Raw genomic sequence first — 22,076 nt, 5'->3', positions numbered from 1 at the left:
TCACGAGGTCAGGAGTTCAAGACCAGCCTGACCAACATGGTGAAACCCCATCTCTACTAAAAATACAAAAACTAGCCGGGCATGGTGGCGAGCGCCTGTAATCCCAGCTACTCAGGATGCTAAGGCAGGAGAATCGCTTGAACCCAGGAGGCGGAGGTTGTGGTGAGCCGAGATTGTGCCACTGCACCTGAGCCTGGGCAACAGTGTGAGATTCTGTCTCAACAACAACAAAAAAAAAACCACCAAATACTTTTGTGAACAATTAAAAATAGCACTTTAAAGTTTACATAGCACTTCACATCTGAACAGTACCCGATTTTTCTCTACCATGAGAATTTCTCCAGAAACTAGAGGCACAGAAACTCCAGCAAAAAATTCTTTCCTGGGTTTACTCAAAAAATAGATGAATTAGTTATCTCTAACAACAACAACAACAAAATTAGATAAAGTTAGGGTGTGCTCTAAAGTGCTAAAACTGATGAGCTAAATATAAAAAGGAATTCAATAAAATAAAAAATTAATTACATATTGCAAGTCAAACTTAATGTCAGATAATTTTAACCAAAATGTTCTATTGTGTGAATCACTAACTACTGTAGAGTTATACAGGTTAGAGTAGAAATTGCCCTAGACTGAGCTATAGGATTCAGCTCTTAATCCTACCCCTTAATTCCCGAAAATTCTGAGAATATAACCGAAAGTCCCAAATCTGAAGAGAGGCAATTTTATGTGTTCTTACCTACTAAACTACTTTTTCTGCCTAAAGAGTAGTATTAGCTTCAGGGGAGAAACAGGAAAAACTGAAGGTGAGAGGAGGAAAAGTGAAGAGGTGCTAACTGGAAGTAAAGTATCAAGGCTAAGAACTAATTACATAAAATCCTAGCAGGCCCAGTGTAGTGCCTCTCCTCCGTAATTCCAGTGCTTTGGGAGGCCTAGGTGAGAGAATCACTTGAGGCCAGGAGTTAGACATCAGCCTGGGCAACATAATGAGAACCCATCCCCACAAAAAGCACAAAAATGAGTTGGGTGTGGTGGTGCAAATTTGTAGTCTTAGCTACTGGGAGGTTGAGGCGGAGGACCCAGGAGGTGGAGGCTGCAGTGAGCCATGATCATGCCACTGCACTCCAGCTTGTGGGACAGAGTGAGACCATGTCTCAAAAAGTTACAATTAAAATAAAAAATAAAACAGAATCCTAGGGTATTCCCCATAAGACTAAGATACACCTGAACATCTGAGATATAGAACCTGGTGCAAGACATTTAATAACGTACTGTGTTAAAAAAGGGAGCCCAGCCTGGAGTTATACCAAAAAGTGCATACTGCCCTAAGCCAAGCTCTTTATACTGCACCCCTCCTCCCAAGCTTTTATACTGTACCCCTCCCATTCCCACAGGCTTCAGAAAAATGCAAAATACATAGCCCTTAAACCATCATCTCAAAAACGATGAGAAAATTTTCAAAAAATTACCTACATTATAATGGAATAAGTGTCAAAAGTGAGTCTACCAAGCATAAACAACATTTTTAAAATTGTACGGCAAAGAAACTACAGGCAAAAAAAAATACAGAGTCTAACGTGCATGAGATAGCCAAAAATCACAACCTAGAAGCATACAGAACTGAGTATGAAGATATTTCTCAAAACTGTCCGCATGCCAAATAAAAAATATAACATGAGTTCAAACAAAGCTCAAGAATGAGATAAAATAGGAAAAGGTAAGAAGGGAGATAATCAAAGTAATAAATTTAAGACGAAAACGGTATCATTACAGAATAAGCAAATACAATAGAAACAGCAAGGAAAAGAATACGCATTGCCGAAAATTTTTAAAGTGTTAAAAGAAAGGTTTGAAATAATCACAGTAATGCAAATTTTAAAAAAGGTATTAAAGCAGGCACACAGCATCTGATAGGTATAAAAAACAGAGATAATCAAACATAAGGATAACATGTGTCCCTCAAGCAGATAATTCAATGAGTGGGGAACAGAAGGTATATTCAAACATAAAATTCCATAAAATGAAAATGGGAAAAAAAAATTCTGAACAATTCTGTTATAGATTGTGCAGCACCAAGACTTACTGTAGTTAAACTTAGCAGAATACAGGGAGAGGGAGGTGTCGTTAGTCATCTCCACAGCAATATTCCAGGACCATTACGTTTTTAGGAGAAATAAAATGTGACCCAACAATATTATATACAGCCAAGATACAGTTCAAAAATTAAGGCAAAAGAAAATGCCCTCCATTATGAAAGAAATCAGAGAACACAAGTCCTAACAACTTATTCTTGAAAAAAGTTAATAAAAAAATTCAGCCAATTTAAGAGGTACAATGAACTTACTGGAAAAGCTGTGGTAAAAAGACTAATAGTGAGCAGCTAACAAATTTAAATACAAAACAAATACCTACACAACTACGAGGATTATGTTTACATAAGAGAAAGTCGCTACCTGAAAAAATATAAATGTCTTCAAAAACAAACAAAACCCTGGCAGGGCATGGTGGCTCACACCTGTAATCCCAGTACTTTGGAAGGCCGAGGTGGGCAGATTACTTGAGGTCAGGAGTTCGAGATCAGCCTGGTCAACATGGTAAAATCCCGTCTCCACTAAAAATACAGAAATTAGCTGGGCATGGTGGCATGTGCCTGTAGTCCCAGCTACATGAGAGGCTGAGGGAGGAGAATCGCTTCAACGGGAGAGGCAGAGGTTGCAGTGAGCCGAGATCGTACCACTGCACTCCAGCCTAGGTGACAGAGTGAGACTCTGTCTCAAAAAAATAAATAATGAACAAATAAAAATTAAAACAAACAACCTGGATAGCAGGAAAAGCAAAATGACTATAGAGATACTAGCAGCCTTCACTGTAGGAGCTCAATATAAAATCTGACGCATGTAATTAAAACAAAACATAAGTCTGCCAAACAGTGACTAAACATAAACCTCTTTCTTGCTGACAAAGTCCTGATTTCTTAAGAAAATTCACGATCACCTTCTCATGTCCTCATAAAAGTGTATCTATTCCCCAGCCTAGAGGCAAACATGGAAGAGTCCAAGGCAATTAAAAGGAATTTTAAAAAACCATTCTCTTTAGCCACTGACTGCTTTAGGCCTGGAATAGGTTTCAATCAGGATAATAAAACAGAAGTTAAAATTTTCTTTCTTTTTTTTTTTTTTTTTTTGAGACAGAATCTTGCTCTATTGGCCAGGCTGGAGTGCAGTGGCACAATCTTGGCTCACTGCAACCTCCGTTTCCCAGACTCAAGCAATTCTCCTGCCTCATCCTCCCAAGTAGCTGGGATTACAGGCACGTGCCACCACGCCCGGCTAATTTTTGTATTTTTAATCAAGACGGGGTTTCACCATGTTGGCCAGGCTGGTCTTAAACTCCTGACTGCAGGTAATCTGCCCACCTCAGCCTCCTGAAGTTCTGGGATTACAGGCGTGAGCCACCGCTCCTGGCTGCTGCTGCTTTTTTGTTTTTTTAAACGGAGTTTCGCTCTTGTTGCCCAGGCTGGAGTGCAATGGCACGATTTCAGCTCACTGCAACCTTCGCCTCCGGGTTCAAGCCATTCTCCTGCCTCAGCCTCCAGAGTAGCTGGGATTACAGGCATCCGCCACCACGCCCGGCTAATTTTTTGTATTTTTTGTAGAGACTGGGTTTCACCATGTTGGCTAGGCTGGTCTCAAACTCCTGGCCTCAAGTGATCTGCCCGCCTCAGCCTCCCAAAGTGCTGGGATTACAGGGTGAGCCACTGCACCAGGCCAGATGTTGAAATTTTCTAGCTGTTCTCATTCTTAAAGGTCTTCCCTTCCTGCCTTTAGATGCTCAAGTGTTAGACCATGATCCTCAGAACAACTGCAGTGACCTGGCAACCATGACTGCAAAAGTCAAGAAAATCACAAAAAAGTCAACAATGCTGTGCTACAGCTGAATTGGCTATTGTTAAATTAACCAATCTTAGAAAAGCCTAGCATCTGAACCTTCATGAAGTAATAAATTTCGAATTGCTTTAGCCACTCTGATTTGAGTATTCCATCACTTACAGCTAAAAAGCACCCCAACTAGAAAGACAGTCTTACCTCTTCAACGTCGTTTGCTTTTGTAATTTCTTTTTTTTTTTTTTTTTTTTTTTTTTTTGAGACAGAGTCTTGCTCTGTCGCCCAGGCTGGGGTGCAGTGGCCGGATCTCAGCTCACTGCAAGCTCCGCCTCCCGGGTTTAGACCATTCTCCTGCCTCAGCCTCCCGAGTAACTGGGACTACAGGCGCCCGCCACCTCGCCCGGCTAGTTTTTTGTATTTTTTAGTAGAGACGGGGTTTCACCGTGTTAGCCAGGATGGTCTCGATCTCCTGACCTCGTGATCCGCCCATCTCGGCCTCCCAAAGTGCTGGGATTACAGGCTTGAGCCACCGCGCCCGGCCGCTTTTGTAATTTCTATTATTAAACATAAAGGTATCTTTGAGGAAATAGTGTTTCTTGTGGTAAAGGAGGAAAAAGATTTTTTTGATCTCATTCTTCCACCCAGGCTGGAGTGCAGTGGTATGATCATAGCTCACTACAGCCTCAAACTCCAGGCTCAAGGCATCCTCCAACCTCAGCCTCCAGAGTAGCTGTGATGACAGGCACATACCACACATTCAGCTAAATTTTGTTGTTGTTGTTTTTGTACAAAAAGGGTTTCTTTTCCCTCTATACAGTCAAGTAAATCTGCCTTTGGTGTTTAAAACATCACTAGGTTTCACTCAATTTAATAATTTTTTTCTATCCTTTTTATGTATGTATGTATATCTCTATGCATAGAAAAAATCTGTGATATTTGCTTAGTAGTAAGTGATAGCTATTTCTCAATGGTGAGATATGTAGTGGGATTTTGTTTTTTTAACTTTCATTTTTTAAATGCTCTGTCTTCTGTCATTCTCTGTAATTACATACAAATTAACAAGAATGGGCGAAAATGAGGTAGAGACAGCCTATTCGCCAAACTCATTTCTTTTTATTTGGCATGTAACTAGACGTTTCCCAGCTTCCTTTGCAGTTACATGTGGCCATTGCACTGGGTTCCAATCAGTGCAGTCTGAATGAAAATGATGTGTGTCACCTCTAGGCCTGGTCCTTAGTAGCCCCAAATTTCTAGTATCCACACTGGTTACATAGATAACTGTTACACAGATAACAAAAATAAGCATTCAAGCCATAGAGGCAGCATTTTAAAGAAGGTAGTCACAAGATGGAAGAAACCTAAGCCTGTGATTCACAGCTTGGAAGAATGTTGTCTGTCCATCAAGGACACCTCTTTTGAACTTAGCTGTGAATCAAAAACATTGTGTAAAGTCAATCATAATTTGAGAATCATTCATGTGTCAGGAAACCATACTGCATGAGTCTTTCCTATTTCTGCATGTCTTTTGAGTTAGGCTAATGGCAGCCCACTATTCTGAACTATCTTTTCAAGGTTGCTCATATAGTGAATAGCCTCAGAAGACAGAAAGCAAAGGTCAGCTACGCTTACTGTCTATTACAAAAGATTCAGGTGCCCTAAGCTCAGGGCTCCTCTCCTGTAATGCAACACACAGCACGAACAGATTTTATCTGGCCCTCTTTGCAGTGCCCTATGGGAAATGGCCAAAAATTACTGATACTCTGGTTACAGCTATTGCTCTAAGTAATAAGTTGTCTATCTCTTGGCCCAGAAGTTGCATCCCTTAATTAGATACTTTACAAGTAAGGTCAAATGACAGACTTCTGTGATATGATATATACATATACATATATACACATACATACACACACACATATATACACACACATATATGTATACATATATTGGTTTTGTCCACAGTCCCTGAGTCACAACTCCCATAGTCCTTGTTATTTTTTAAGTAACTAAAAAAACAGGTGTATCTTTTGTTAAAGTATTTGGCCTTTTGTCCTTGGTTCCTGATGCAGCTTCAGAACAGCATCAGAGTAACAAAGGTGAAATGACAGTCCTTTGTTATAATGGGGTGCTTTAGGCCTCAGAAAACAGAATCTCTCTCGGACCCTTCCTACCCTCCTTTTTCTCCCCAAGACAGGCCATAAAAATTAAAAATATGCTCTAAACTTCTCCTACTTTTCTATAATGGAGCTGGACATAAAGAAATTCTCTGACCTACCCTGTCTGATTGTGGGTCATAAAACCCCCATTTCAGAAGGGGTTCTGCCCCAATACCCAGAAGAAAATAATGTTGCACCGAGAGACCAAGAAGCATTGTGAACATACAGGCCTGCCTGGGTTTCCCTACTCAGTCTATTAGTGTTCGATCATACCTTTGTCCAATCACATTTCTATACAGGTGTCCATGCTTCAATCATGCCTATCCAGTGAACTCTGTATAAAAGGCCCAAGAGGATGGGGAAGCTCTGCCTCCCTATCTCCTGACATACTGCACACTATTCATCTATTCATCTGTATACTTTTGTAATATCCTTTATAATAAACCAGTAAACATAAGTAAGGGTTTCCCTGAGTTCTGTGAGCCACTCTAGCAAATTAATCCAACCCAAGGAGGGGGCTGTGGGAACCCCAAGTCATAGCCAGGTGGACAGAAGCACCTGGGCCTTAGAATCAGTTTCAAAAGTGAGGCTCAGTCCTGTGGGACTGAGTTCCCAAACTGTGTAATCTGATGCCATCTCCAGGTAGACAGTGTCCAAACTGAACAGAATTAGAGGATAAGCAGCTGATGTCTGCTGCAAAACTGATAGCTTGCTTGTTGGTGGGGAGAAATCGCTCTACATTTATGGGTCACAGAAGCATTCTGTATTGTGAGACTACAGCAGGAGAAACTGTTTTTTCTGCTCCACCTCTTTCATAGTTCTTCACAGTTTGGTGATGAGAGAATATGATGCTGTTAGGGGCATGGCTATTCGGAAGAGGAAAATTAAAGGCCTCACAGGCCAATTAATGGGATCTGAGCAAAGTCAAAAAATGAAAAATTGTACAGTCAACTAGGCAGTTAATGGGTCTTCATTTTATTGCCTGAATAATGAAGAGAAACTGAAGAGGTGGCTGCAGGTTAAGCACCAGAAACTATGTTTAAAGAGAGCTGCCCAAGGATGCTCTGCTGGCAGCTAGCCTACTCTGGTTAGGTGGAGAGGACTTCCTCACCAATATGGCAGTCAGCTTCATTTCTACCCCACTGTAACAATTAGGTGACCTCAGTGCTTTAAGAAGAAAAATAATTAGAGATGGGGATGTGCACTCCCTATCCCCAAGAGGCCTCAATGGCCACATGCACTCATCCAAGCATGCTAAAAGGAATTTGAGGAGAGGAAAAGATACGATTTATTTTTTTAAATAGAGACGGGGTCTCACGCTCCTGGGCTCAAGCAGTCCTCCCACCTCGGCCTCTCAAAATGTTGGGAATACAGGCATAAGCCACCGTGCCCAGCCAGAAAACACAAATTTTTAAGACTCTGTTGGATACAGGCACCCAGATCACTATCCTACCCAGGATTCAGTTGGCAGGATTCTCAGGGGGTAAGGAAGCTAACATGACTTTGTAGGTGGGGTCTTTGGGCAATTAAACTGTATATTCATCATTGCCTGGACATCTGAAGTATAGTATAAGAGGAAATGATATAACAGAAGTCAGCAAATTATGACACCTGAGCTAAGAGTAATGTTGCATCTTTAAAATATTCCTTAGCACCCCCACCCTCCCCCCCAAAAAAGAAGAATATATGATAGAGACTAAATGCGGTCCACAAAGCCCAAAAACATTTACTATCTGGTCCTTTAGAGGAAAAGTTTGCCATCCCCTGTATTATATGCTTATCTTTACCCATCCATAAGTGCAAAAGGTATTCCCCCAATCAAGAAGAGCAACACGTAGAAATACTAATGAGACATATAAATCACTCTCTGAACCATGTCTCTTTCCTGGGTGGTTCAATAGAAACAGCATAGGATTCCAGAAGGACAAAGGGAAGCCACAGCTTCGATAAAGGACTCAAAGGTTCCAGGGGTAGGAAGAGATGCAATACCTCAACACAAAAGCCCTACAAGGCCAGTGAAAAAAGGCTAATAAGAGCTGGAAGCTAACAGTGAATTAGTGCCAAGTGAGTTTAGTTATTGCTCTTATAGCCCCAGCTGTTAGACTAAATTCACTACACAGACTGATGGTACTTGGTAGGCTGTTCTGGACATTTCTAATGCCTCTTTGCCATAACATTCATGCCCAAGGATCAAGATCAGTTTACATCCATGTGTCAAAGTCTCCAATATGTCTGAAGTGCTTTCCCAGAGGGGTGACCTAAACTCCCTTGCCACTTGCCACAGATAAGTATGTCGGGACTCAGTACCTCTATCCTATGATTGCCAAAGCTCTCACTATTGGCTGTTAAATTAGAAGCCTCAGTCTCAATAGCTCTGTAATGTTATCTCCTCTGTCAGCATAGCTGGTGGAAAAACTCCAATAACAATCAAAGACCTGCTCAACAAGTTTCTGGAAAGTATAGAAACAGATTTACAACACCAAATTCCTCTGGAAGTCAAGGAAAAGCTTTGGTCTCTTCAGACTCCCACCATCGAAAAGTAGGCTGAACACCTTACTGAACTCTTTCAATAACAGGGGCTCTATGATGGTCACTTCAACATTCTGCTTATCCTTTAAAAGTCAGCTATCCTGCAAATACGCATCATATGAGAGTAGCCCAAAACCAACACACTGTGTTGGAAGCTAGGCAGCAAGATGAAGCACATTCTCCACCTTTGGAATCCCACAGTCCTCATTATGCTTTTAAGCTACATGTTTGTATGAATTATGATTTTGCCAACTGAATCCTCTGGCAAAAAAGCCTCCATCCACAGGCGCCCACCGCCCTCCATTTGGACTTGATGTTCCAATGACATGGCTATTAAGTGCACTCCATTTTCAAAAGGAGCTATTAGGTTGCTACAGAGTTCTTATTGAAACTGAACCCACGAAGGCCTTTTGAGGAAGGAAGAAAAAAGAAATGATGGCTTTCCAGGACTTCAGCAAACATTTCTTACTCCATTAGTACCTCCTGATTGTGTTTCCTATTCCTAATTGCCTATAATGTATACACAACTATCATATTATAGTCAATGCAACTAAAATTAGTTAAGTACTCACAAGCTGTCAACAACACTACCTTTCTTCTATTACCTCACACCTGACACTCAGGATTTTTTTTAAAAAGCTACTAAAAATACAAAAATTAGCCAACGTGGTGGCACATGCCTGTAGTCCCAGCTACTTGGGAGTCTGAGGCAGGAGAATGGCTTGAACCCAGGAGGCAGAGGTTGCAGTGAGCTGCGATCATGCCATTGCACTCTGGCTTGGGCAACAAGAGCGAAACTCCGTCTCAAAAAAAAAAAAAAGAAAAGAAAAGAAATCATATTAGACATTGTAAAAGAACATTAAAACATAAAAAATATAGATCGGCTTTGAGACGTGATACAGTCTGACAGTAAGACATATACATATATAAAGACAGTATAAAAGTGAAATGAAAATAGAAGAAAATCATGGGCCGATCACAGTGGCTCAAGCCTAGAATCTCAATACTGGTAGGCCAAGGTGGGAGAAGGATAGCTTGAGCCCAGGAGCTCAAGACCAGCCTAGGCAACATAGGGAGACTCCATCTCTACAAAAAATTTAAAAACTTAGCCAGGCACAGGTGGTGCATGCCTATGGTCCCAGCTACTCCAGAGGCTGAGGTGGGAGTATTGCTTCAGTGCAGGAGGTTGAAGCTGCAGTGAGCCCTCATCATGCCCCTGCAATCCAGTTTAGGTGACAGAGTGAGACTCTCATCTCAAAAACAACAACAACAAAAAAATCCATGCAAAAAGGAGAGATACAGTACGAGTCATATAAGTCAAAGGAAGTCTAGCTTCACCAGAAAGGCAAGGCTAGGTTAAGTGCTGAATTTGGGTACAAGAGGAGCAAGAAAGATTAAAACAAAGAGGGCTATGATTTGACAGAAGAGGAGAAAATAGAGCAATGTAAAAAAAAAAAAAAAAAAGCCAGGTGCAGTGGCTCACGCTTGTAATCCCAGTACTTTGGGGAGCCGAGGCAGGCGATCACTCAGCTACTTGGGAGGCTGAGGCAGGTGAGTATCTTGAACCCAGGAGGCAGAGGTTGCAGTGAGCCGAAATTGCACCACTGCACTCTAGACTGGGAGACGAGCGAAACCACATCTCAAAACAAAAACAAAAACAAAAAAAACAGCAAGACAAAATGGTGGCAGCAACATAGTTTCTCATCCTTTCTGAATCCCAAATATAAAAACAAAGCAAAAAACCTATAATCCCAGCACTTTGGGAGGCCGAGGTGGGCAGGTCACTTGAGGTCAGGAGTTCGAGACCAGCCTGGCCAACACGGTGAAACCCCATCTCTACTAAAAATACAAAAATTAGCCAGGTGACATGGCATGCACCTGTAATCCCAGCTACTGAGGAGGCTGAGGTAAGAGAATTGCTTGAACCCAGGAGGCAGAGGGTGCAGTGAGCCGACTCCGTGCCACTGCACTCCAGCCTGGGCAAGAGTGAAATTCTGTCTCAAAAAAACAAACAAAGCAAATAGATAATAAAACCAAAAACTCATGGAATAACACAACAAAACTGAGTGTAAAAGCATCACCATCAACCCCAAAATACAAGCAGGTAAGGAAAAGAGTTACAAGGCCCACATGGTAACAGCATTCATGAGGAAGAAGGAAGCCACAAGAAAACCACTAAATATTTAGTCAACAGTACTTACTGGAAAGCATTGAGAGCCAATTTGAGAAAGGCAGCTGAAACCAGGAAGAGTTCTGCACTGGCCAGTAACAGGTAAGCGTATGGGGCACACAGTAAGAAGGACTGGTATGACCTCTCAAACTGCTGAAGGGTCCATTCTAGGACAGAGATACACTCCAAGTAGATAGGCTACCTCCACTAAAAGAAACCAGCATTAGAAAATGAGCTGATTCAAGGTCTGGGGCAGAAAAGAAGACAAGATAAGCCTACATTATCTGTTTTACTAGAAATTAAGGAAATGCTTATAAACTGTTGAAAAATTTCAAAAGGGCACAGTTGCCAAGTTGAAGGACTCCCATTGGCCAAATGTGGGACAATCTGAGCATTGAGATGAATAATAATAGGAATTACATAACACGGTGAACTTAAAAAAATAAACTTGAGTCTACTTGATAATGGAGAGATTAGTCAATGGATGGATGTTTGGATGGACAGATGAAGTTCTTCATAATCAAAGCATGCCAAGAAATAAATATGGAAGCATTGATAGAAACAGAAAATCATCACATTATTACCACCATAGTTATAACAGATTCAGGCAAAGATCATCAACGGATATATCAAACACACTGCATGAAAGACTACTGGGGAACAGACATTTCAAAGCTTGAAGTAACATTTCACAGGGAAACGAAAGCTTCACAGTAGATCTGACAGACAACACCTTAACCAAGTGATCAAACTTAGTGCCACGGATGATGGGATAAAATAATATCATGTGTCCCTTGATATAATACACTGAGAACAAGACATCATCAATGTGATATTTCCATCAAATATGCTTAACACGAATCTTTTCAGGAGGAAACAAATCAGACAAATCCCAGTTGAGGAACATTCTGCAAAACAACTAGTCTAAACTCAAGAAAATGTCACTGTCATGAAAGGCAGAAAATCCTGGTAACTATTTTATTTTCTGAGACTGAGTCTCGCTGTGTCACCCAGGCTGGACTGCAGTGGTGTGATCTCGGCTCACTGAAACCTCTGCCTCCTGGGTTCAAGTAATTCTCCTACCTTAGCCTCCCAAGTAGCTGGGATTACAGGCATGAGTCACGTAACTCGGCTAATTTTTGTATTTTTAGTAGAGATGGGGTTTCTCCATATTGACCAGGCTGGTCTCGAACTCCTGACCTCAAGTGATCCACTCACCTCGGCTTCCCAAAGTGCTGGGACTATTTTAGATTAAAGGAGACTAAAGAGACAACAACTAAATGCAACGTTTGATATCTGACTCCTGCATCAATTTCTTCTTAAACTGGCTACCAATTAAGACATTACCCGAACAACGAAATGCTTGGATATGGATTATATGTTAACAGTATTAATGTTAAATTTCCTAACATAATTACATTGTGGCTATGTAGAATCAACTTCTTAGGTGATAACATGCCTAACTGTGTAGAGAAAAAGTGTCACAATGTGAAAAACTAATTCTCAAATAAATCCATAATAATTTTTTGAGACACGGTCTCTCTCATCCAGGCTGGAGGGCAGTGGCACAATCTCACTCAGCTTTTGCAGCCTCGACTTCCTGGGCTCAAGCAATCCTCCCACCTAAGCCTCCTAAGTAGCAGGGACTACTACAAGTGCATGCCACCATGCCCAGCTAATTTTTGTATTTTTTGTAGACATAGCTTCTCACATGTTGCCCAGGCTGGTTGGTCTCCAACTCTTAGACCCGCCTTGGCCTCCCAAACAGCTGGGATTACATGCATGAGCCACCATGCCTGGCCTAAAAATCTCCTAACCAAATTGGGAATATACTATGTATCTTTCACTTATATGAAAAACATCTTTGCAGTTCACTAGTCTTCTAAATCATGATTTTAAATCATAAGTGTTACAATAATAATGTTGGTTAATACTAAGATGCTCCTGTGTTTTCTGTCTAAACAATCAGGTTTTCAGTTAATATGTGCCAGGACATTTTACATGTACTAACTACTTTAATTTTAACAACTCTATGAGGTAAGCACTAAAATCAACTTGATGCAGATTAAGAAACTGAGACATAACATAATGCCCCATTTTACAGATATTCCATAATTTATTCATCTGTTATGGGCAATTTACATGATTTCTAAATGTGAGCTACTATAGTAATGAACAATCATATACACATCTTTTAACTTTATATGCAACACCTGAAAGAGTTAAAAGGAACTCTAAGTTCTCTGACATGCCATATTTAATAGATCCTAAGATATTTATATATTTAAATAAATCTCTAAAATCAGGTTATGTATTATAATATTGCTGTGTCATAGTTTACTTGGCATGATTTTTTTCTTTCTTAGTGGCACATAAAATGAAGGTGCATCCTACAATCAGTAGCAGATTAGATTATATACCACAGTTAAATGGCTTTTCAGATAAATCAGACCTATCGACTATTAACACTCTCACTGCTTATAGCTACATTTCTGAAAAAATAAACAAGAGAAGCCATAGAAAGGAGCAGAAAAGTTTTTAAAAATAAACTGGATTCTACTGGTGTTATGCCCCCAAAATACAAAACTTTAAACAAACTGTTCAATATTGATTGTGACTCTCCAGATTTTTAAATTCTGTTTTCCCAAGAATTAAGCATGGTGTCTTGAATTCAGTAGACGCTTTGTAAACATCTATCAAATCTAATTAAACTTTCATGTCCCTATTCTTTATCTATAAAACTGGAAATGAAAACTAGAAATGGAAATGCCACAGGTGATAAATACATTTTAAAAGTTTATACTATTAATGGAAAACAACTGGCTATCATTACTTCATCTCCATGATGCTATAATTAGATAGCTGGAATATAATTCTAAACACCTAAATGAATTAGACCTGAGTCTTTGCATTACATCTCAGCCTTCCAAGTTGCAAAAAATAACTCTATTAAATATAGTTAATCCTCAGCCAATTCAGTCATAAAATTCTATTTCATGGACATGCCATTTAATTGATGCAAACTATTACTGTTTGTCTTCAACATCTGTATTCAAGCTACATTTCAAAAAGGCTATTCACATCTACTTTCACTTTTTATCTTCTTTTAACAAGTTATTTATCCCTTCTAAGCAAGGAGGTCTTTAAAATTTCTTCTCCCAAATACTACTCAGTTAAATAATAACTTCCTGGAACAGAACAGAGGATTGATAAGGCATATTCTGTATTAGCATTCTTTTGAAAACATGTGAAAACTTCACTATTGTACTAAAACAAACAAAAAAACACCCTTGAAGTTGTAATATAGATTTATCTTTCAAAGGGGATATGATTATTATTACCTCTGATATCGTTTGGCTCTGTGTCCTCACCTAAATCTCATGTTGAACTGTAATCTGCAAGTGTCGGGGGAGGGACCTGATGGTAGGGTGATTGAATAATGGGGGCAGACTTCCCCCTTGCTGTTCTCCTGATAAGAGTTCTCACCAGATCTAGTTGTTTGAAAGTATGTAGCACTTTCAAACTTTCCCTCTTCATTTTCTCTCTCCTTTTCCACCATGGTAAAGATGTGTTTGTTTCCCCTTTGCCTTCTGAGATGATTGTAAGTTTCCTGAGGCCTCCTGGCCATGCTTCCTGTACAGCCTGCAGAATTGTGGGTCAGTTAAACCTCTTTTCTTCCTGAATTACTCATTCTCAGGGTAGTTCTTTACAGCAGTGTGAGAATGGACTAATACAGCCTCCAAGCAAAGGCAGAAAGACGTATTTAAAAAAAAAAAAAATCCACGGACTTTGTAATCAGACATAGTTCATTTTTAAATCCCAGCTCTATCATTTATTAATAGGTATCTCTTTATCTCTTCTTTTTGTCTGCCCATTACTTTTCTTTAGGTAACTCTTTCCTACTGCATGTAATCTTGGTAAGACCTTCAACCACAGTATCCCGACACCCCTGGACCACAAGAGTGGGTGTGCCAGCGAGTTAAGGCCAACTGTATGAACAACTCACAAAGTCCTCAAATATTCTCAATTTCAACGGCTTTCATTCAGACTCTTCTTCACTATGCCTAAAACCACATTTCAGTGTCAAAAACTATGAAGAGTCTTACTGTACTTGTAAAGTGACAAGTTACTTGTCTTGGACTTATCTTACTCTACTTGTAAAGTGACAAGTTAGTCTACCACAGTTTAATGAATGTAGGCAGAAGATAACACAAGACTCCTGCATTGGACACAGAGGACTTTAATACTCATGGCAATAGCAAAAGCCAGACTGTTAGCATTTGCCTAAATTCCCCCTTCTGACAGGGTGACCTGGGGCCAGATGACATGTATACACACAGTGGACTGAATTACAAGAGAAATTTGAATGACAGTGCCTCCATTTTCCAAGGCTGTTTGCTTGCTATATAAACAACCTTGAACAAAAGCAGTCAGGGCTGACACTCACGAAATGTGTATAAATGTGAGAACCATGGAGAACTGTCTTCCAACACCTGGAAGCTGCCATCACTCAACATATCCCAATTGTTTAAGGATCATTAAATCACAATGATCTACTCTTTCTTCATAACCCTGCAATTAATTCACACTCTTACTATACTTATTCTTGAACCTCACTGAGTCCTCTAGGCCCATGCTCCAACATCTCCTACAACTCTATGTTCCAGCCCTTCCCTAGTTCCACTACATCTATTATCCCACCTCAATCTCATGATCCATTATTTTAAACACTTTTGAAAATAACACACTTGGCCTCCTTATTTGTATACCCAATCTGCCTAGCAGTATCTCTGATAGGGTTCTACCCACATCTACTTTTCTTTGCTCTATTATCCAGGTGACCTAGTTATTCACCTACATGCTTCTCTTCTTTCTTCCCCACCAAAACAGAAGAAGACACAGTATTATTTTTCCTGCCTACTCCTTTTGTCTTCAAATCTGAGATTCTTTTTAATTTTTTGTTTTAAGAGATGAGGTCTTACTCTGTTGTCCAGGCTGGAATGCAATGGCATGATCATAGCTCACTGCAGCCTTTAACTCCTGGGCTCAAGAGATACTCCCACATCAGCCCTCCAGCAGCTGGGACTACAGATGCAAGCCCAGCAAATCTGAGATTCTTAAAAGTTAAGTACTCTCACTATCTGTACTTCCTCACACCCACTTTATCTACCAATAAATATACTGAAACTCTACATTGAAACTCCTCTTCAACGACTTCCTTTGTGCTAAAACCAAAGGACATAACATTTATCCTTCTACTACTCAAACTACTCTTTTATTTCCTCTGTAGACTCCACCCCTCCCCGCTACTGAGAATGATACAATTAGAAAATTACCTTTTGTCAGCTATTATTTATTTCAGGCTAGACTCATCAGTAAATGCTAAAACTTGTGGGTAAAAATTTAATAAGAAACAGGATATGTGCCCAAATCTCAGGGTGTGGTAGACAGCCTCCATGCCCCCAATGATCTTTGCACCTATGCAGTGCCTACCCATACTGAACAGGTTTACCTATGCATCCAATAGAGAGTAAAAATAACAGGATTTTTTTTGTTAAATCCAAGTGGTTAAAATGGCAAATGTTATGTTATATATTCTTACCTCAAAAAACCTTTTTAAAAAAATAAATAAAAACACATTCAGCCAGAAAAAGAAAATGATACTGTGTGACTTCCGAGGCCAGGCCATAAAACACATGGCAGCTTTTGCCTTGCTCTTAGATCAGTCACTATGGGAAAAGTTAGGTGCCATGTCACATGGCACTCAAAAGTCCCTAAGAAACAATTCATGCAGCAAAAAAACAGGCAGCCACCAAATCGTCAATCATGTGAATAAGTCATCTTAGAGAATATCTTCCAGCAGCTGGGTGTGGTAGCTCCTGTAATCCCAGCACTTTGGGAGGCCAAGCTGGGCAATCATCTGAGGTCAGGAGTTGGAGACCAGCCTGGCCAACATGGTGAAACCCCATCTCCACTAAAAATACAAAATTTAGCCGGGCGTGATGGTGCGCACCTGTAGTCCCAGCTAATGGGGAGGCTGAGGCAGGAGAATCGCTTGAACTTGGGAGCGAAGGTTACAGTGAGCCAAGATCATGTCACCTCACTCCAGCCTGGGAGATACAGCAAGACTTCATGTTCAAAAAAAAAAAAAAAAAAAAAAAAGGGCAGGGCACAGTGGCTCATACCTGTAATACCAGCACTTTGGGAGGCCAAGGCAGGCAGATCACCTGACGTCAGGTGTTCAAAACCAGCCTGGCCAACATGGCGAAACCCCATCTCTACTAAAAGATACAAAAATTAGCTGGGTGTCGTGGTGAAAGCCTGTAATCCCAGCTATTTAGGAGGCTGAGGCAGGAGAATTGCTTGAACCTGGGAGGTGGAGACTGTAGTGAGTCTGAGCCAAGATTGCACCCCTGCATTCCAGCCTGGGTGACAGAGCTAGACTCCGTCTCAAAAAAAAAAAAAAAAAAAAAAAAAACCGAGAGTATCCTTCAACTTTAGTCTGGCCTTTAAATGACTATAATCCAAGCCAACAATGTGAAGGCAATCTGATAATAGACGCTGGGGCAGAAACACCCACTAAATCCAAATCCAAATTCCTGACCCACAGAAGCTATGAGACTATAAATGTTTATTGCCGTTTTAAGCCAGTATATTTTAGGGTAAATTACTGTGCTACAATAGTTAACTAACAACACAGATTTACAGATTACTCCTGGGTATATGTTACCAGGAGAGGGGTGTTCCCATACAATAAAACCTGAAAATGCAGGCGCTGCTTGGAATCAGGTAGTAGACAGAAGCTGACAGGACTTGCAGTAGAGTATCAGCGAAAGCTTGATGAGCAATGAAGACACTGTCACTAGAAACCTCATGATCCTTCGGAGGCTGCTACTAAGGGCTTTAAATGAAAGTAAGAAAAAGGTAACTGAAAATTGGAAGAAGCTGAATACTTCATAATTAGTAACTGAAAGTTTAGGCACAACATGGCCTGTGGTAACATGAAAAATAGAAAATGTATTTAACGAGTTGCATAATTTAACATGGAGATTTCTAGGTATTCTGTGGGAGATGCAGTCTAACTCCTTCTTACTGTTTATAGTAAAAAGCAGGAGTACAGAAATAAGCTAATGGAAAGACTATTGACCAAAAAAGAACCAAGCCTTGCTGGTTTTAAAAATTCCCAGTCTCTCCAGATAGCAAACAATGCTAAAATCAAAGAATGGCTCCCAGAGAAAATCTCGGCCACTGTTAGAAAACAGCTGTATGAAGATTAAAACAAGAGTGTGGCTGTAAACTCCTTTGTTAAGACCTAAGAAAGACAGAAAGCAATACCTCAGATAATCTGAAATAGGACTTTAAGAGATGTCAAGGTCATAAAAAACAATGAATAAGGACATATTCCAAACTGGGAAATACTGAATAGACATGACAGCTAAATGCAACTTGTGATTGGATTGCATCCTGGACCTGGAAGAGTAAAAGGTTTCCCCCTTTGGTGTAGATGACATCAGCGGGTGCAATCTGAATATGATCTGTAGATTAGATAATAATCTGTAACAATATTAATTTATTGATTTTGATCACTATACTTTGTTTAGGAAATTCCCTTTAAAACTATACACTACAGCACTTGGGTTAAAGAGGCATTGTATTTGTAATTTACCCTGCAATGGTTCAGAAAGATTCTATAGAGAGTAGAGGAGAAAGAGAGCCAGCAAAAGAGGGTAGAGGGAAGGACATGGTAACATTAATATGGTAAAATGTTCACATTTTTGGAATGAGTGAGTAGTATAGCATTATTATTTGTAGTATTTTTGCAACTTTAACTTTGAAATTATTGAAAAACGAAAAGTTTAAAAAAAAATAAATCCTACTGGCTGCCTGGCTCAACGCCCAAGAATGAAGTCTAAAACTCCTTATAAATTCTTCATAAACTGGCCTCTTCTTAGCTAGTCTCATCTTACCACACTCTTCAGTCTCACCCAACCTACCCTCACATTCTAAACTGATGTTCCTGAAAAGACCTGTCCTCTCTTAACTCTTCACATAAATAGACTCTGAAAGGTTCAACTTGAGCGTAAGATTCCAAAAGGAAAGGACACAAAAAGGACAGAGGTACCAGGTAACTCTCAATGCTAGAAAACTTTTACAAAGACATAGAAAAGTCATTCCAATGATTTGACTGAGAGTTTTATTCCTTTGAGGGCCACAGAAGAAAGTAGTCTAGCTCTCTTCAAAGAGACGAGTAATCCTATTCTATGGTTTAAGTGTAGTGTGTTCCTGCCAAAACTCACGTTGAAATTTGCCAATGTGATAGTATTGAGAGCTGATGGGGCCTTTAAGAGGCATTTGGGTTACGGGACTATCCTCATGAATGTATTAATGCAGCTTTCGTGAAGCTGGATTGATTCTTGCAGGAATAGATTAGAAGGCTGCCTCTCATGTTTGGTCTCCCATTCTGCACATGTGTACCTGTTTCCCCTTCAGCTTCTTTGCCATGTAAACATAAGAATCATAGACTGGAGGGTAGCATGCACATGTGATTTCTAGTAATTTTCAAAGTGCCTTGTGCTGATTCTCACTGGCCTAGACATCTGCCCCAGCTCTGCCCTGGATTGATAGCTTGTATCGATCTTGATGAAAGAGCAATTGATGCTTTCAGGGAATTTAATGAAGGAGCTCTGTCTGTACTACAGCAGTTCAAGGAAAGTGACTTATCACATGTTTAGAACAAAAGTGCATTTTTATGTGGAGTTATGAAGACCTATAGGCAGAGAGAGAAACAGGGGAGCTAGGTGCAAGAGTCCACAAAGGGACCTGATGAAGCAAAGATCAAGGCCTTGCTTGAGAGAACTGGTTATACTCTGAATGTAACCACAGGATAGAGGAAGTATGGTGGGCCTCCATCAAACAGTGTGTACTCTGGCGTGCAACCTGGAATTGGAACAAAGGTATTTATAAGTAAAATACCAAGAGATTTATATGAGGATGAGTAGGTGCCCCTTTTTGAGAAGGCCAGTCCCATTTGGGATCTATGTCTTATGATAGATCCACTGTCTGGTCAGAATAGAGGGTATGCATTTACCACTTTCTGTGGAAAGGAAGCTGCACAGGAAGCTGTGAAACTGTGACAGCTATGAAATTCGCCCTTTGGTAAACAACATGGAGTGCGCATTTCTGTGGCAAACAACAGACTTTTTGTTGGATCCATTCTGAAGAATAACACTAAAGAAAATATTCTGGAAGAATTCAGTAAAGTCACAGAGGGTTCGGTGGACGTTATTCTCTATCATCAACCTGATGACAAAAAGAAGAAATGAGAGTTCTGCTTCCTGGAATATGAGGATCACAAGCCAGATGCCGGCTGATGAGTGGAAAAGTAAAAGTATGGGGAAATGCAGTTACAGCTGAATGGACTGACCCTGTGAAGAACCAGATCCAGAAGTCATAGCTAAGGTAAAAGTATTGTTTGTGAGAAATTTGGGCACAGACGAAATATTGGAAAAGTCATTTTCTGAATTTGGAGAACTTCAAAGAGTAAATAAGTTGAAAGATTATGCATTTGTTCATTCTGAAGACAGAGGAGCAGTCGTTAAGGCTATGGATGAAATGAATGGCAAAGAAATAGAAGGGGAAGAACTTGAAATAGTCTTAGCCAAGCCACCAGACAAGAAAAGGAAAGAGCGCCAAGCTGCTAGACAGGCCTCCAGAAGCACTGCATATGAAGATTATCACTACACCCTCCTCCTCGCATGCTGCCTCCGATGAGAGGTTGGGGGAGAGGTGGATATGGCTACCCTCCAGATCACTACGGCACGAAGATTACTATGGTTATTATTATCACAACTATCATGGAGGTTATGAAAACTCCCTACTATGGCTATGATGATGGCTATGCAGTAACAGAAAGAGGAGGAAGGGGAGGGCAGGGTGCTCCACCACCACCAAGGGGGAGGGGAGCACCACCTCCAAGAGGTACAGCTGGCTATTAACAAAGGGGGGCACCTTTGGGACCACCAAGAGGCTCTAGGGGTGGCAGAGGGGGTCCTGCACAACAGCAGAGAGGCCGTGGCTGCGGTTCCCGTGGATCTTGGGGCAACCAGGAGGCAATGTAGGAGGCAAGAGAAGGCAGATGCTTACAACCAACCTGATTCCAAGCATCGTCAGACCAACCAGCAGAACTGGGTCTCTCAACCCATCGCTCAGCAGCCACTTCAGCAAGGTGGTGACTATTCTGGTAACTATGGTTACAATAATGACAACCAGGAATTTTATCAGGATACTCATAGGTAACAGTGGAAGTAGACAAGTAAGTGCTTGAAAATGATAATGGCAAGATACGACTGGCTCTAGATCTACATTCTTCAAAAAAATTTTTGCTTAACTATTTCATCTTTAAGTAGCAATTTGCTGCCATTTGTATTGGGCTGAATACATCACTATTGTGTATATACTCAAGTACGTTTATTTTTCCTCTTTTCATAAATGCTCTTGGACATTATTAGGCTTACAGAGTTCTCTTATTCTGGGAGTTATAATGTTTTTTATCACTTCAGGCTTCATTTTAGCTTCAAAACAAACTGAGCACACTGTTAAGTCATGATTTTGCAGAACCTTTGCTTTTGAAGAGTTTCATTTTTTTGGATCTAGGATAAATTACGTAGAAGTATGGAGTATGCTGTAAATAAAAATATAAGCTAGTGCTATGTCTTAGTAGTTTTAAGAAATTAAAGCAAACACATTTAAGTTTTCTTGTACCGAAAATAACCTATGATTGTGTTTTGCATTTTTAGAAGTAGGTTAACTGTGTTTTTAAATTGTTGTAACTTCACGCCATTTTGAAATCTGCCCTACAAAATTTGTTTGGCTTAAACATCAAAAGCCATGACAATTTGTTCTTTGATATGATTGTATTTTCAATTTCTTGTTCATGTACGATTTCAATAAAACTAAAAAATCTATTCAGAAAAAAAAAGAACCATAGATTAAAAGTCAACACAACTCCATTTTCTTCTAACCACTGTAAGTTACTGCAAATCATTGACCTTTGAACAAGTCATTTAAACTCTCCATGAAAACACAGCTTCACAATTCTTAGAGGGCTTTCTAAAAGATTTAAAATTGAGTGGGGTAGAAGTGAGGCTGGTGCTTTTAAAACTTTCTAACAGGTATAAAAAGAATTAGAAAAAACTAACAGAGTCCTTTGACAGCAATAACTCCCTTACTAAAGATCATTCCTAGTGATTTTGACTAGTCAAATCAACTGTGCATTCTATGTATCACTTGTGTTACTGAAGGAAAATACAATTCTGTTTTACAGTTGTGACATATATTTTG

At 40.1% G+C, this 22,076-nt stretch overlaps 1 protein-coding gene and 1 pseudogene across 50 annotated transcripts in view; one reads left to right on the top strand and one right to left on the bottom strand.

Moving 5' to 3' along the window:
• Window positions 1–22,076, bottom strand: part of LOC709083 (protein AF-10) — a 218,583-nt gene that overhangs the window by 95,095 nt on the left and 101,412 nt on the right. The gene's annotated exons all lie outside the window — the stretch shown is intronic.
• LOC704025 (heterogeneous nuclear ribonucleoprotein R-like) lies at window positions 19,632–21,032 on the top strand (annotated as a pseudogene).

The sequence above is a fragment of the Macaca mulatta genome, chromosome 9 (assembly GCF_049350105.2).
Source record: "Macaca mulatta isolate MMU2019108-1 chromosome 9, T2T-MMU8v2.0, whole genome shotgun sequence".
Classification (NCBI taxonomy): Eukaryota; Metazoa; Chordata; class Mammalia; order Primates; family Cercopithecidae; genus Macaca; species Macaca mulatta.
Note: the sequence above shows the minus strand (reverse complement) of the source record. Positions and strands in the feature narration are given on the sequence as shown.